Here is a 13,156-nt window from a genome sequence, read left to right on the forward strand (position 1 = left end):
GTTCACCGCCCCATTCTCTATGCAGCATGGCCTCGGCGTGATCAGAGATGGTCCGGGCTGGGCAACCATAGAATGCTCCCTCTACTACACCACTTCCTCCCACCCACCCAAACTCAAAGACATCGGAATGAAGGAGGATCAGGGCATCATCCACTGTACAATGCTAACAGTAAATGACTCGACCAACTTAACGCACTCAAGCCCCAGAAAAGAAATTATAAGCCCCGAAAAGAATCTCGCTTGCAGGCCACTGAAAAAGTGATCTCTCCTACTTCATATCCCACTCTACAAAAACCAGAAAGCTTTCGAGTTTCCTTGCTGGAGGAGTAGAGTCGGCAGCCCCTCCCTCCCCCCATCCCAAGCTCTCCACCGAAGGGGCCACGTGATGCAGGCGGACGTTTCAATGCTGCTGCACTAAATATTTCTGGAAACTTCCACTCCTAATAATTTACAGAGATGTTTCGAAAAGCACCCCAACTTCTGCCCAGCCCAATGGGCTGGGAAAGCCCTTCTTCCCCCGCGTGGGGGGCCCACTTCACTATCACACTCCTAGCCTTCTTCCACCGCCTCCAGCACACGCGAATGACCCAGCAAGCGCTCCCCTCCCGCGGCCACCTCCCCGCCTCCATCCCCCAGAGGCAAAAGCAGCTCCATTCAATCGCAGGCTCCGCTGTGGGCCTGGCGCGCCCCCGGCCCGCCCGCCGCCGCCTCCCAGGCTCGCTTCCCGCGGCCGCCGCCGCGCCCCACGCCGGCCTCCTCCCGCCCGGCCGCGCCGCCGCCCGACCCTCGGCCCGGAAGACACAGTCGACTTACCCAGAGATCGAAACAACTGCTTCTTCCTTCCTTGTCGGGGAATTAGGGTGAGGGAAGCAGGGGAGGGGGAGAGGGGAGGAATCAAGGTGGGTTTCACAGTTTTCCCACCTTAAAAAAGGAAATTAAAAAAACGAAGAGGAAAAGGGCAAAAAAAAGCTCAATAATATTTACTATTTCAGGAAACACCTCCCCCCAACACACACACACACCCGCCTCCCCCCAAAAAAGAAGGGGAATTTAATCTGTGAAATAAATGCTCCCGCCCGTCCGGGGAGTGAGGGAAGGGGGAGGGGAACGGGGTCAAGTCCCAAAGATTCAGCCTCAAGAGGACCCTCCAGCCACAGGCGGCAGCAGTAGCGGCAGGAGTAGGGGTTGTAAAGTCCACACAGCCGGGGGGACGCTCTGCTGCCAGTTGCAGTCCGACTCCCCCCTACCAAAATACGGCTCCCTCTTTCACGCGGCTCCGGCGCTGGGCCCCCCCACCCAGGCTCGCCTAAACTTTCCCCCCTTCTCTTGCTCCTCAGCGACTGGTGGTTCCCCCCTCCCCCTCTGGGTGGTTGCACGGACTGCAGCAGCAAAGACTGGAACAGGCAGCGCCGCCGGGGCTGTAGCTACTGTTGCTCTTGCTGATGCTGTAGCTCCCGCTGCTCCTGCCGCGGCCGCTGCAGCCGCTTCTCCCCCTCCTCCTAGTGCCTCAAACTCGGAACCGGTTGAAACCGGTTCAGACTGGGAGATTCCATCTCGGTTGAGTTTTCAGCCCATGGCGCCGCGGAGCGTTTGGAACCTGGGCCTCCGCCCCCAGCCCGCCCGCCTATTGGTCGCTTCCAGCCACAGACGCTCCATCAGCCTCTCTCTTATTGGCCCAAGCGCCTGTCGATCTCATCTCAAGGCTCCACACGAGCCTGCCGCTTCGGCCCCCCGCCTCTTTCCAGACCGATTTGCCCGCGGAGTGGGGGAGGGGGAATGGGGCGGGTCGAAAAGGCGGAGGGGGGGTGGAGGAAAAGGAGGTGGGGACGAAGAGCAAAGTCGTGAGGAGAAGAGAGCGGAGAGAAGACACGTGGAGGATTGGTTCGAACGAGCATCAATCAAATGCAGCCCGCCCCCGACTTCCCTTCCCCCTCCAGCCGCTCCCCCTCCCAGTGCTTAGTTCGCAGGCCCGGCCTTTCAAGCCCTCTCATTGGCTGGGCGCCTTTGGTGACGAAGAAGGGAGGGCACAGCGCGTGAGCTAGTGGCGGCGGGAGTTTGAGTGAGGCGCGTAGCATGGTTCGCTTGGCTTCCCCTGGATCCCGCCGGCCCGTTCCCGCCGGCTCCCGCCATCCTACGGGGGCTGGAGCCCGCCGGGATCAGGATCCGCCCCTCAAATGGGGCTGCGCTGGGAACAAGGAGGACACACCCAGTTGTTTTTCAATACGGAGTGGGTGGAAAGCGGAGTGAAAAGAACACTTCGGAGACCAGAGTAGGCCCCGGATCGTGCTAATCCATTTTAGAGGCCTGGGTTTGGGGCCGGGGAGTTGAACGTGAGAGTAACTGGGGAAACACGTTTGGATGAGGTGCAAGGCGTAATCCTCCTGGCACTTCGTGACCACAAACTACTAGAAAGGGTATCTAAATAGTTATTGGGAAAGTCTCAAAGTTTTAACCTCTCCCTGTGTAGGTATTTGGCTGCTTTAACAACCAACCTTTCCTAAAAACGAAAACGCTGTAGTAATTATTGTAATTGGTTTAACAACGCGTATTTTTGCTGAGTAAGCATGCATGCCAACTGCGTCCCACCTGGTTCCCTGGATCTGCCACATGCTCCGTTTTTCCTTTCACCCTAGCTGCCCTTCATACACTCCGTTATCGCCAAATAGTATTTTCTGTGAAAGTCACGCGCACGTGGCCTCTCACATGGCTGCCTCTTGTTTGTTCCAAAGTGTCCTCTAAATCAGCTTTACAGATTGTCCTTTACTTAGAGCGAGCAACTCTCCAAAATTTGCTGGGCCCATTGTGCCACCAAGAGGTGGATAAATGGTTTATTAAATAAACTCAATTCAGCAAATCTTCACTCAACAGTGGATGATAGTTAACACCAAAGCACTACTTAAAAATAACTCCCTCAGGGCGGCGCCTGTGGCTCAGTGAGTGGGGCGCCGGCCCCATATGCTGAGGGTGGTGGGTTCAAACCCAGCCCCGGCCAAACTGCAACAAAAAAATAGCCGGGCGTTGTGGCAGGCGCCTGTAGTCCCAGCTGCTCGGGAGGCTGAGGCAAGAGAATCGCGTAAGCCCAAGAGTTAGAGGTTGCTGTGAGCCGTGTGACGCCACGGCACTCTACCCGAGGGCGGTACAGTGAGACTCTGTCTCTACAAAAAAAAAATAAATAAATAACTCCCTCATAAATAAATCACAATTAAATGCTTACTTGGAATGTACCAAAATCATATCGGATGACTTTCAGGCCTACATTTGTATTCGTTGCCTAAATAATAACAAACTATAATCTGTATAATGTACTATGTATGATATAGTCATTCCTCTATCCACGGGTTCTGCATCAATGGTGTCAACCAAACTCACGTGTAAACTATTGAGGGGGAGGGCACAACAATAAAAATACAAATAGAAAACAGTACAATATAACAACATAGCACATACACTGTATTAAGTTTTGTAAGTAATCTAGAGATGATTTAAAGTACAGGAATATGGGAAGATGTGTGTAGGTTATAGGAAAATATAGTAAATCCTCATCTAATGTCAACAGGGGCTTGGAAAGTGACTTTAAGTAAAACCAATTTTACCATAGGCTAATTGATATAAACAAGAGTTGTGTTCCTACAGCATATTTCTGGTCACAAAAACATCACCAAACTTACATGTGAAGATTCAAAACACAGGCTGGGCTCAGTGGCTCACACCTATAATTCTAGCACTTTCGGAGGCTGAGGTAGGTGGATTGCCTGAGCTCATGAGTTCAAAACCAGCCTGGGCCAGAGCAAGACCCCACCCCCCCTCTCTAAAAATAGCCAGGCATTGCAGTGGGCACCTATAGTCCCAGCTACTTAGGAGGCTGAGGCAAGAGAATCACTTGAGCCCAAGAGATTGAGGTTGCTGTGAGCTATGATGCTATAGCATCAAAGTGACAAAGTAAGACTGTTGTCTCAAAAAAAAAGATTCAAAACACTCCTAATATTTGACATTAAAATAAATATGAGCTATACATACACTTAAGAAAGATGAATAAAAGCAAGCAAAATGACTTACCCACTTCTTCCAGTTCAAAGTCAAGGGTGACCTGAGCCTATCCTGGCAGCTCAGGATGCAGGGCAAGAACCAACTCCCAAGCCAGGACACACAAATACACTCAGACTGGGACCATTTACACACTCTAATTCACCTAACATGTACAACTTTGAAGACTAAGTGACACCCTCATTCAAATGACTCATAAGGAGTGTACTTACTTTCCTTTTATAAATCTTTACTAGTATATTCCTAAGAATCTTCTGGTTCTGGTTCCTTTGCTTGCTTCCTAGTGGCTAGAATCAAGTCACTTGAAATGTTACTAACCAAACTTGCATTTTGCATTAATTGCTCACCATGTTTACATTACACTTCCTCCCTCCCCTGGAAAAGACCTTCTGTGTCCATCTTGGATATGGGAGAATGACCATGTTGCAGTTTGGCTGAACAGGGAGTTGTAAGTGCTGTTGCAAACACATCTTGTTGCCTCTACATTAATGTTTCAGGGGAGGTAGAGCAAAGGGTAAACATTTTCCTTCAACAGACTACATGGCTACATAACATCAATAACCCCTCAGTCAACACCATTTTGAATTCTATTAAGGGAAATTTGCCCAGTATCATTTGGTTCCTTCCCTTCTTAGGGCCCCATTAGCCATCCTTCTTTCAATCTTTGGCGCATGTTTAACTTTCTAGTAAAATTTGCATCTTCCAGGTTGATTGATTTGCATCAATCCAGTTGATGCTAATGCAAGGCTTCCAGCCCATCTCATCAGCTGATCCAGAATGGGAAAGCATCCTCCTCCTGAGCCCCCTGGGATTTTTCCAGAAATATTTATTCCTCACATGACCTTTAAGGCCTACACCTTTAAGATCAGCAGGAAGAAACTATAGAATGTGGACGTTTGTCCTTCTACAATCCCCTAAGATTGAGGGGGAGTATCACCTCTGAAGGGGGACTGAGACAGGGAAGTGGCAGGTATTGGTCTGGGCACTGCTTTATGCATTGCTCTAGGCATTGCCTTACTATTGCCTGAGTCAAGAAGTCTCTAAACAAAGTTTCAAACTACCCTGTACAGAACATGATGGAGTTAGGGCAAGTTCCAACCAGTTAGAACCAAAATGGTACAGAACTTGACCACTTCTTGACCTTACAGCTTCATTATACACTTTATTACCAGAAAAGTTTCTTTAAAAAAAAAAAAACCTCCTACTCCCCTGATGAACGTCATGCCATTACATTTCCTATTTGACTATATTTAGTCAAAAGGAGTATGTCACCTTAAGGCCAGGAAAACATAGACCCTTCATGAATATTCCTGTCCTTATTTAGCCTATAATTAAACTATTGCTTAAATAGAGAGGCACAGGCACCATGGGGGGGCCTATTCTCTAACGCAGGTGAAACTATTCTCTTGTTCTGTCTGTGGAGTATGCTTTTAAAGTTTCTGAATAAATCTTGCTTTCACTTTGTGCTTTGTCTTTATACTGTTGCCTTGCTCATGAATTCTTTCTTGCATGACCTCCAAGGACCCACTTGGACTTCAAGTGGCTCCAGCACTTTCCTGTACCAGAAAACCACACAGACCAGGAGAAAGTTTACAAACTCCACACAGACAGTGGCCCATAGCTGGGAATCAATTTTTTAATGTTTAATCAAATGACATTGAATGAAACAACTTTATTCCAGGATCTGCTGAACTACTGTCATTTTATAAAAGGAACCAGAGTAGTCTTGGATTTTTGCGGGAGGAGGTCCAAGAACCAGTGTCCCGTAGATACCAAGAGAAGATTGTAAACTGGGCCAGGCACAGTAGCTCACACCTGTAATCCTAGGACTCTGGGAGGCCAAGGCATGTGGATTGCTTGAGTTCAGGAGTTCAAGACCAGCCTCAGCAAGAGTGAAAACCCCATCTCTACTAAAAAATAGAAAAATTAGCTGGTGTTGTGCCAGGTCCCTGTAGTCCCAGCTACTCAGGAGGCTGAAGCAAGAGGATCTCTTGAGCCAAAGAGTTGAGGTGGCTGTGAGTTATGATAATGCCTTGGCACTCTACCCAGGGTGACAGAGTGAGACTCTGTCTCAAAAAGAGAAATAACTGGCTGGGTGCAATGGCTCCCACCTCTAATCCTAGCACTATGGGAGGCCAAGAAGGGTAGATTACTTAAGCTCAGGAGTTCAAGACAAGCTTGAACAAGAGCAAGACCCTGTCTCTAAAACAGCCGGGCATTGTGGTGGCTGCCTGTAATCCCAGCTACTCAGGAAGCTGAGGCAAGAGAATTACTTGAGCCCAAGAGTTTGAGGTTGCCATGAGCTATGATCCCATAGCACTCTATTGAGGGCAACAAAGTGAGACTCTCCCTCCCCCCCCCAAAAAAAAAGAAAGAAAGAAAAATAAGGGGGAAAAATGGTAAACTGATCATTTCGAATGCTTACATTTTATTACTAGAAAAACCGAAGCTAGGGCCAAACATGGTAGCTCACGCCTGTAATCCTAGCACTCTGGGAGGCCAAGGCAAGTGGATTGCCTGAGTCCAGGACTTCAAGCCCAGAGCAAGACTCCGTTTCTAAAAACAGGTGTCTGTCATGGTGGGTGCTGGTAGTCCCAGTTACTCAGGAGGCTGAGGCTTGAGCCCAAGAGTCTGAGGTTGCTGTGAGCTATAACACCACAGCACTCTACCAGGGGCGACAAAGTGAGACTCTGAAAAAAATAAAAAACAAAAACAGAAGCTATCTTGTGTTTTGGTTTTGGTTTGGTTTGGTTTTGTGTTGAGACAGAGTCTCACTTTGTCGCCCCTGGTAGAGTGCTGTGGTGTCACAGCTCACAACAACCTCCAACTCCTGGGCTTAAGCTATTCTCTTTCCTCAGCTGAGCCTACAGGTGCCCACCACAATGCCCAGCTATTTTTTTCTTCCTCAGTGCAAGTGGCCGGCATAGTAACCACTGTGCTGTGGTCAACAAGCCAGCTATCTTGTTTTTTTTTTTTTTTTAAGATTTTTAGCTCTTAGACCAGACCACACAGATATTTTGGCAGAAGAGGAGGAATAAAAACCAACTCAGAGTAAAACCTAGCTTTGTTCAAAGTGGGACCTTGGGCAACTCACTCCACCTTTCTGGCTTCAGTTTACTTCTCACTTATTTAATGAGGCTGATGTTATCCATCCCTGTTTTACAAGATTATGGTTAAAGATCAAATGGATATAAAGGAGCAGTATAACCCACAAAGCACTATATGGATTGTAAAATTCAAATAGTCTCATTTTCCTATCCCCTTCCTGGACTTTTTAAAAACCATTATCTTCTAAAAAGTCATATCTATCTGACTACAGCGAATCAGATGCAAGTATCTGGGGCATCCATTTTGCCTAGAGTAGGCCAAACCAAAGTATCCAGTGAAAGTATTATTAACAACTGAAAAAAGAAGCAACAGGGGCAGGTAACTATGTTTGATCACTGTATTTTCAGGATCAAATTCAGAACACGGGGCCAAACGTAGTGGCTTACACCTGTAATCTTAGAACTCTAGGAGGCCAACGCAGGAGGATTGCTTGAGCTCAGGAGTTCAAGGCCAGACAGAGCAAAAGCAAGACCCCATCTCTATTGAAAATAAAAATTTTTCTGCCAATAATCCCAGCTGGTTGGGACACTGAAGCAAGAAGGATCAAGGATCACTTGAGCCGAGGAGATTGAGGTCACAGTGAGCTAGCCAACAAAGTCTCAAACAAACAAACAAAAAAATTGAAAACACAGATCTTACATATTGTGTGTCTAGTACTTTTTCATCACCTTCCATTGTTGGAATCAAACAGATTTCAAAACTTGGAGTAAGATATTCGCAAGAAAGTGTCAGTGAACGATATGATAGGTTTGATAGGTACTACCAAAGTGTCCTTGAAAAAGATGGCATCCATTTACAAACACACCACAATAAATTAATAATGTCTGTTGATTCCTGTATTAAGTAGAGCGTGTGAGAACTTTCAGTATGATAGTTCACTAAATTCTCACAGTAACCCAATGAGAATTATTATTTTGCAGATACCTCTTCCTCTCTCTCACTCAAGTGTACACACACAGACAAACACACACAGAGGCACAACACCACACAGTTCTTCAGATAATAGCAAAACCCATGGCTGTGTTCTTTCTCCTAGTTAATGTTGTCTCCTAAAACAATAACATTCATCAAAAAATAGGAGAAACAGAAGCCCATAAGTTACGTTTTACCATTTGTCACTTTCTTCTATTTAAAAAAATTATTTTTAATTTAAAAAGTAATACATGATCATAGTAAACAATTCAAACCACAAAGAAAGAAGTATCTATAGTAAAAAGCGACCGTTTCCTTCATATAGGCCTTCAATCCTTCTTCCTGCCCAGACGCAAGGTGTGGTATGTATACTTTCAGATATTTTCTATACATCTACATATATTTGCTTCGCGCTTTGTTCCAACATATATGATATCATACTGTACATATTGTCCAGTTACTGGCTTTTTACTTAATAGATCAGAATATATAAATCCAACTCATTCTTGTTAACAGTCCTGTAGCCTTCTCCATCTTCTCGGTATCTGAGATGACTCAACCATTTCCCTACTGAGAACAGTTAGACTATTTACAGTTTTCCCTCCTACAAATAATGCTGAAGTGAGTATCTGTGTACATTTAACTTTGGGCACAAATGTGAATATGCCTCGAGGTTAAAGTCCTAAAAGTGGAATTAATATGTCAAAGCCATGTATATTTGTTTCGATAGGTACTACCAAAATGTGCTCGAAAAAGATGGTATCCATTTACAAACGCACCACAATAAATTAACAGTGTCTGTTGATTCCTTATTAAGCCATAGATACTTGCTATTTTCTTCTGTAGATGATGAAATCTTTTTTCTTATTGTTAAATCATAGCTGTGTACATTAGTGCAATCAAGTGGTACAATGTGCTGGTTTCATATACAATCTGAAATATTCTCATCAAACTGTTCAACGTAGCCTTTATGGCATATTCTTAGTTATTGTATGTAGACATTTGTATTCTGCCTTTAGTAAGTTTTGCTTGTACCCATTCTAAGATGCACTGTAGGTGTGGCCCCACTCATTACCCTCCCTCCACTATAACCTCCCCCCTCCCTTCCCCTTCCTTGGCCCTTTCCCCATAGTCTTGTGCTATAGTTGGGTTATAGCCTTCATGTGAAAGCTATAATTTAGCTTCATAGTAGGACTGAGTACATTGGAAACTTTTTCTTCCATTCCTGAGATACTTTGCTAAGAAGAACATGTTCCAGCTCCATCCATGTAAACATGAAAGAGGTAAAGTCTCCATCTTTCTTTAAGGCTACATAATATTCCATCATATACATGTACCACAATTTGCTAGTCCATTTGTGGGTCGGTGGGCAATTATGAATTGGGCTGCAATAAACATTCTGGTACAAATGTCTTTGTTATATTGTGATTTTTGGTCTTCTGGGTATAAACCTAGTAAAGGAATTATCAGATTGAAAGGCAGGTCTATTTTTAGGTCTCTAAGTATACTCCAAACATCCTTCCAGAAGGAACGTATTAGTGTGCATTCCCACCAGCAATGTAGAAGTGTGCCCTTTTCTCCACATCCATGCCAACAGCTCTGGTTTTGGGATTTTGTTATGTGGGCTACTCTTACTGGGGTTAGGTGATATCTCAAAGTAGTTTTGATTTGCATTTCTCTGACAATTAAGGGTGATTAGTTTTTTTTCATGTGTCTGTACATTGTGCATCTATCTTCTTTAGATATGTTTCACTTCAAGTCCTTTGTCCACCCTGAGATGGGATCACGTGTTCTTTTCTGGCTAACATGTTTGAGTTCTCTGTGGATTCTGGTTATTAGACCTTTATCAGAGGTATGAACTGCAAATATTTTCTCCCATTCTGAGGGCTATCTGCTTGCTTTACTTACTATGTTCTTGGCTGTGCAGAAGCCTTTTAGTTTGATCAGGTCCCAATAGTGTATTTTTGATGCTGCTTCAATTGCCTGGGGAGTCCTCATAAAATATTCACTGAGGCGGATTCCCTGCACTTTCTTCTAGTATTTTTATAGTTTCATGTCTTAAGTTCAAATCTTTTATCCAGTGAGAGTCTATCTTAGTTAACGGTGAAAGGTGTGAGTCCAGTTTCAATCTTCTATAGGTTGCCAGCCAGTTCACTCAGCACCATTTGTTAAATAGGGAATCTTTTCCGCACTGAATGTTTTTAATTGGCTTTTCAAAAATCAAATAACGGTAAGTAGCTGGGTTCATCTCTTGGTTCTCTATTCTGTTCTAGACCTCTACTTCTGTGTTTTTGTGCCAATACCATGCTGTTTTGATCACTATTGATTTATAGTACAGTCTCAGGTCTGGTAGCGTGATTCCTCCTGCTGTGTTTTTATTACTGAGTAATGTTTTGGATATTCGAGGTTTTTTCTGATTCCATATAAAATGAAGTATTATTTTTTGATCTTTAAAATATGACAATGAAGCCTTAATAGGAATTGCATTAAAATTATATATTGCTTTGGGTAGTATAGACATTTTAACAATGTTGATTCTTCCCAGCCATGAGCATGGTATGTTTTTCCATTTGTTAACATCTTCAGCTATTTCTTTTCTTAAAGTTTCATAGTTCTCTTTGTAGAGACCTTTCACATCGTTTGTTATGTATACTCCCAAATATTTCATCTTCTTTAGCACTACTGTGAAAGGAACAGAGAAGGAACTGTTTTTTCAGTTTGGTTATTGTTGGTATATATAAAGGCTACAGATTTACGGGTGTTGATTTTGTAGCCTGAGACATTGCTGTATTCCTTGATCACTTCTGAAAGTTTTGTAGTAGAATCCCTAGTGTTTTCCAGATATACAATCATATCATCTGTGAATAGTGATAGTTTGATCTCTTCTGACCCTATGTGGATACCCTTGATCGCTTTTTCTTCCCTAATTGCAATGGCTAAAACTTCCATTACAATGTTAAAGAGCAATGGAGACAATGGGCAACCTTGCTTGGTTCCTGATCTAAGTGGAAATGATTTCAATTTAACACCATTCAATACGATATTGGCTGTGGGTTTGCTGTAGATGGCCTCTATTAGTTTAAGAAATGTCCCTTCTATATCAATTTTCTTAAGTGTTTGAACCACGAAGGGATGCGGGATATTATCAAAAGCTTTTTCTGCATCAATTGAGAGAATCATATGGTCCTTATTTTTTAGTTTGTTTATGTGCTGAATTACATTGATAGATTTATGTATATTGAACCAGCCTTGAGACCCTGGGATAAATCCCACTTGGTCATGGTGTATAATTTTTTTGATGTGTTGTTGGATTCTGTTTGTTAGGATTTTATTGAGTATTTTAGCATCAATATTCATTAGTGATATTGGTCTATAATTTTCTTCTCTTGTTGGGTCTTTCCCTGGTTTGGGGATCAAGGTGACGTTGACTTCGTAGAATGTGTTGGGTAATATTCCTTCTTTTTCTATATTTTGGAAGAGGTTTAGTAATATGGGTACCAGTTCTTCTTTAAAAGTTTGGTAGAATTCTGACGTAAAGCCACCTGGTCCTGGGCTTTTCTTTTTAGGGAGATTTTGTACAGTTGATGCTATTTCAGAACTTGATATAGGCCTGTTCAACATTTCCACTTCCTTCTGGCTAAGTCTTGGTAGGTGGCGTACTTCCAGGTATTGGTCAATTTCTTTCAGATTTTCATATTTCTGAGAGTAGAGTTTCTTGTAGTATTCATTAAGGATTTTTTGAATTTCTGAGGGTTCTGTTGTTATTTCATCGTTACCATTTATTATTGATGAAATTAGAGATTTTACCCTTTTTTTCCTGGTTAGGGTGGCGAAAGGTTTATCAATTTTATTGATCTTTTCAAAAAACTAACTTTTGGATTTATTGATCTGTTGTATAATACTTTTGTTTTCAATTTCATTTAATTCTGCTCTGATTTTGGTTATTTCTTTTTTTCTGCTAGGTTTGGAGTTGGAGTGTTCTTCCTTCTCCAGTTGCTTGAGATGTCCCATTAAGTTATTAAATTCCTCTCTTTCCGTTTTCTTGAGGAAGGCTTGTAGTGCTATAAATTTCCCTCTTAGGACTGCCTTTGCAGTATCCCAGAGGTTTTGGTAATTCATGTCTTATTGTCGTTTGTTCCAAAAATTTGGTGATTTCCTTCTTAATCTCATCTATAACCCATCTATCCTTCAGCATAGGTTGTTTAGCTTCCATGTTTTTGTATGGGTATGCAGGTTCCTGTTGTTATTGAGTTCAACTTTTATTCCATAATGGTCTGAGAAGATGCAAGGAATAATTTCTACTTTGTTAAATTTGCTGAGGTTAGATTTGTGGCCTAGGATGTGGTCGATTTTGGAGTATGTTCTGTGGGCTGATGAGAAGAATGTGTATTCATTTTTGTTGGGATGAAATGTTCTGTAGATGTCTGTTAAGTCCAGAGGTTGAATGGTTAAGTTTAAATCTAAAATTTCTTTGCTTAGCTTCTTTTTGGAGGATCTATCCAGCACTGCTAAAGGGGTGTTAAAATCTCTAACTACTATGGAACTGGAGGAAATCAAGTAGCTCATTTCTGTTAGAGTTTCTCTTATAAATTGAGGTGCATTCTGGTTGGGTGCATAAATATTAATAATTCAAATCTCATCATATTGAGTATTACCTTTAACAAATATGAAGTGTCCATATTTATCCTTCCTTATTTCGGTTGGTTTAAAGCCTATTGCATCTGTGAAAAGGATTGCAATGCCTGCTTTTTTCTGCTTTCCATTTGCCTGGAGTATAGATGACCATCCCTTCACCTTGAGTCTATATTTGTCTTTTAATTAAGATGCGATTCTTGTATGCAGCAGATATCTGGCTTGAGTTTTTATATCCAGTCAGCCAACCTATGCCTCTTTAGAGGACAATTTAAATCATTCACATTAATTGAGAATATTGATAAGCCTTTTGAGAGTCTGGTGGACATTTTTAATCCTTTTCCGACTGTGGAAGTTGGAATTTGATCAGAATTTTCTGGGTGGGTTTACTTTTGTGGTGGAGAATTACACTGGTCTTTATGGAGGATAGGTCTGAGAATATCCTGCAGAGCTGGTTTAG

General features: G+C 43.1%; 1 protein-coding gene across 1 annotated transcript in view; it reads right to left on the reverse strand.

Annotated features, from left to right (window-relative positions):
- Positions 1 to 1,599, reverse strand: part of XPO1 (exportin 1) — a 48,204-nt gene extending 46,605 nt beyond the window's left edge. Inside the window, exon 1 of the mRNA XM_053589540.1 lies at positions 814 to 1,599. The gene's annotated coding sequence lies outside the window, so the exon portion shown is untranslated. The remainder of the gene's footprint in view (positions 1 to 813) is intronic.
- Positions 1,600 to 13,156: the final 11,557 nt, after the last annotated feature.

The sequence above is a fragment of the Nycticebus coucang genome, chromosome 4 (assembly GCF_027406575.1).
Source record: "Nycticebus coucang isolate mNycCou1 chromosome 4, mNycCou1.pri, whole genome shotgun sequence".
In the NCBI taxonomy this organism is placed as follows: Eukaryota; Metazoa; Chordata; class Mammalia; order Primates; family Lorisidae; genus Nycticebus; species Nycticebus coucang.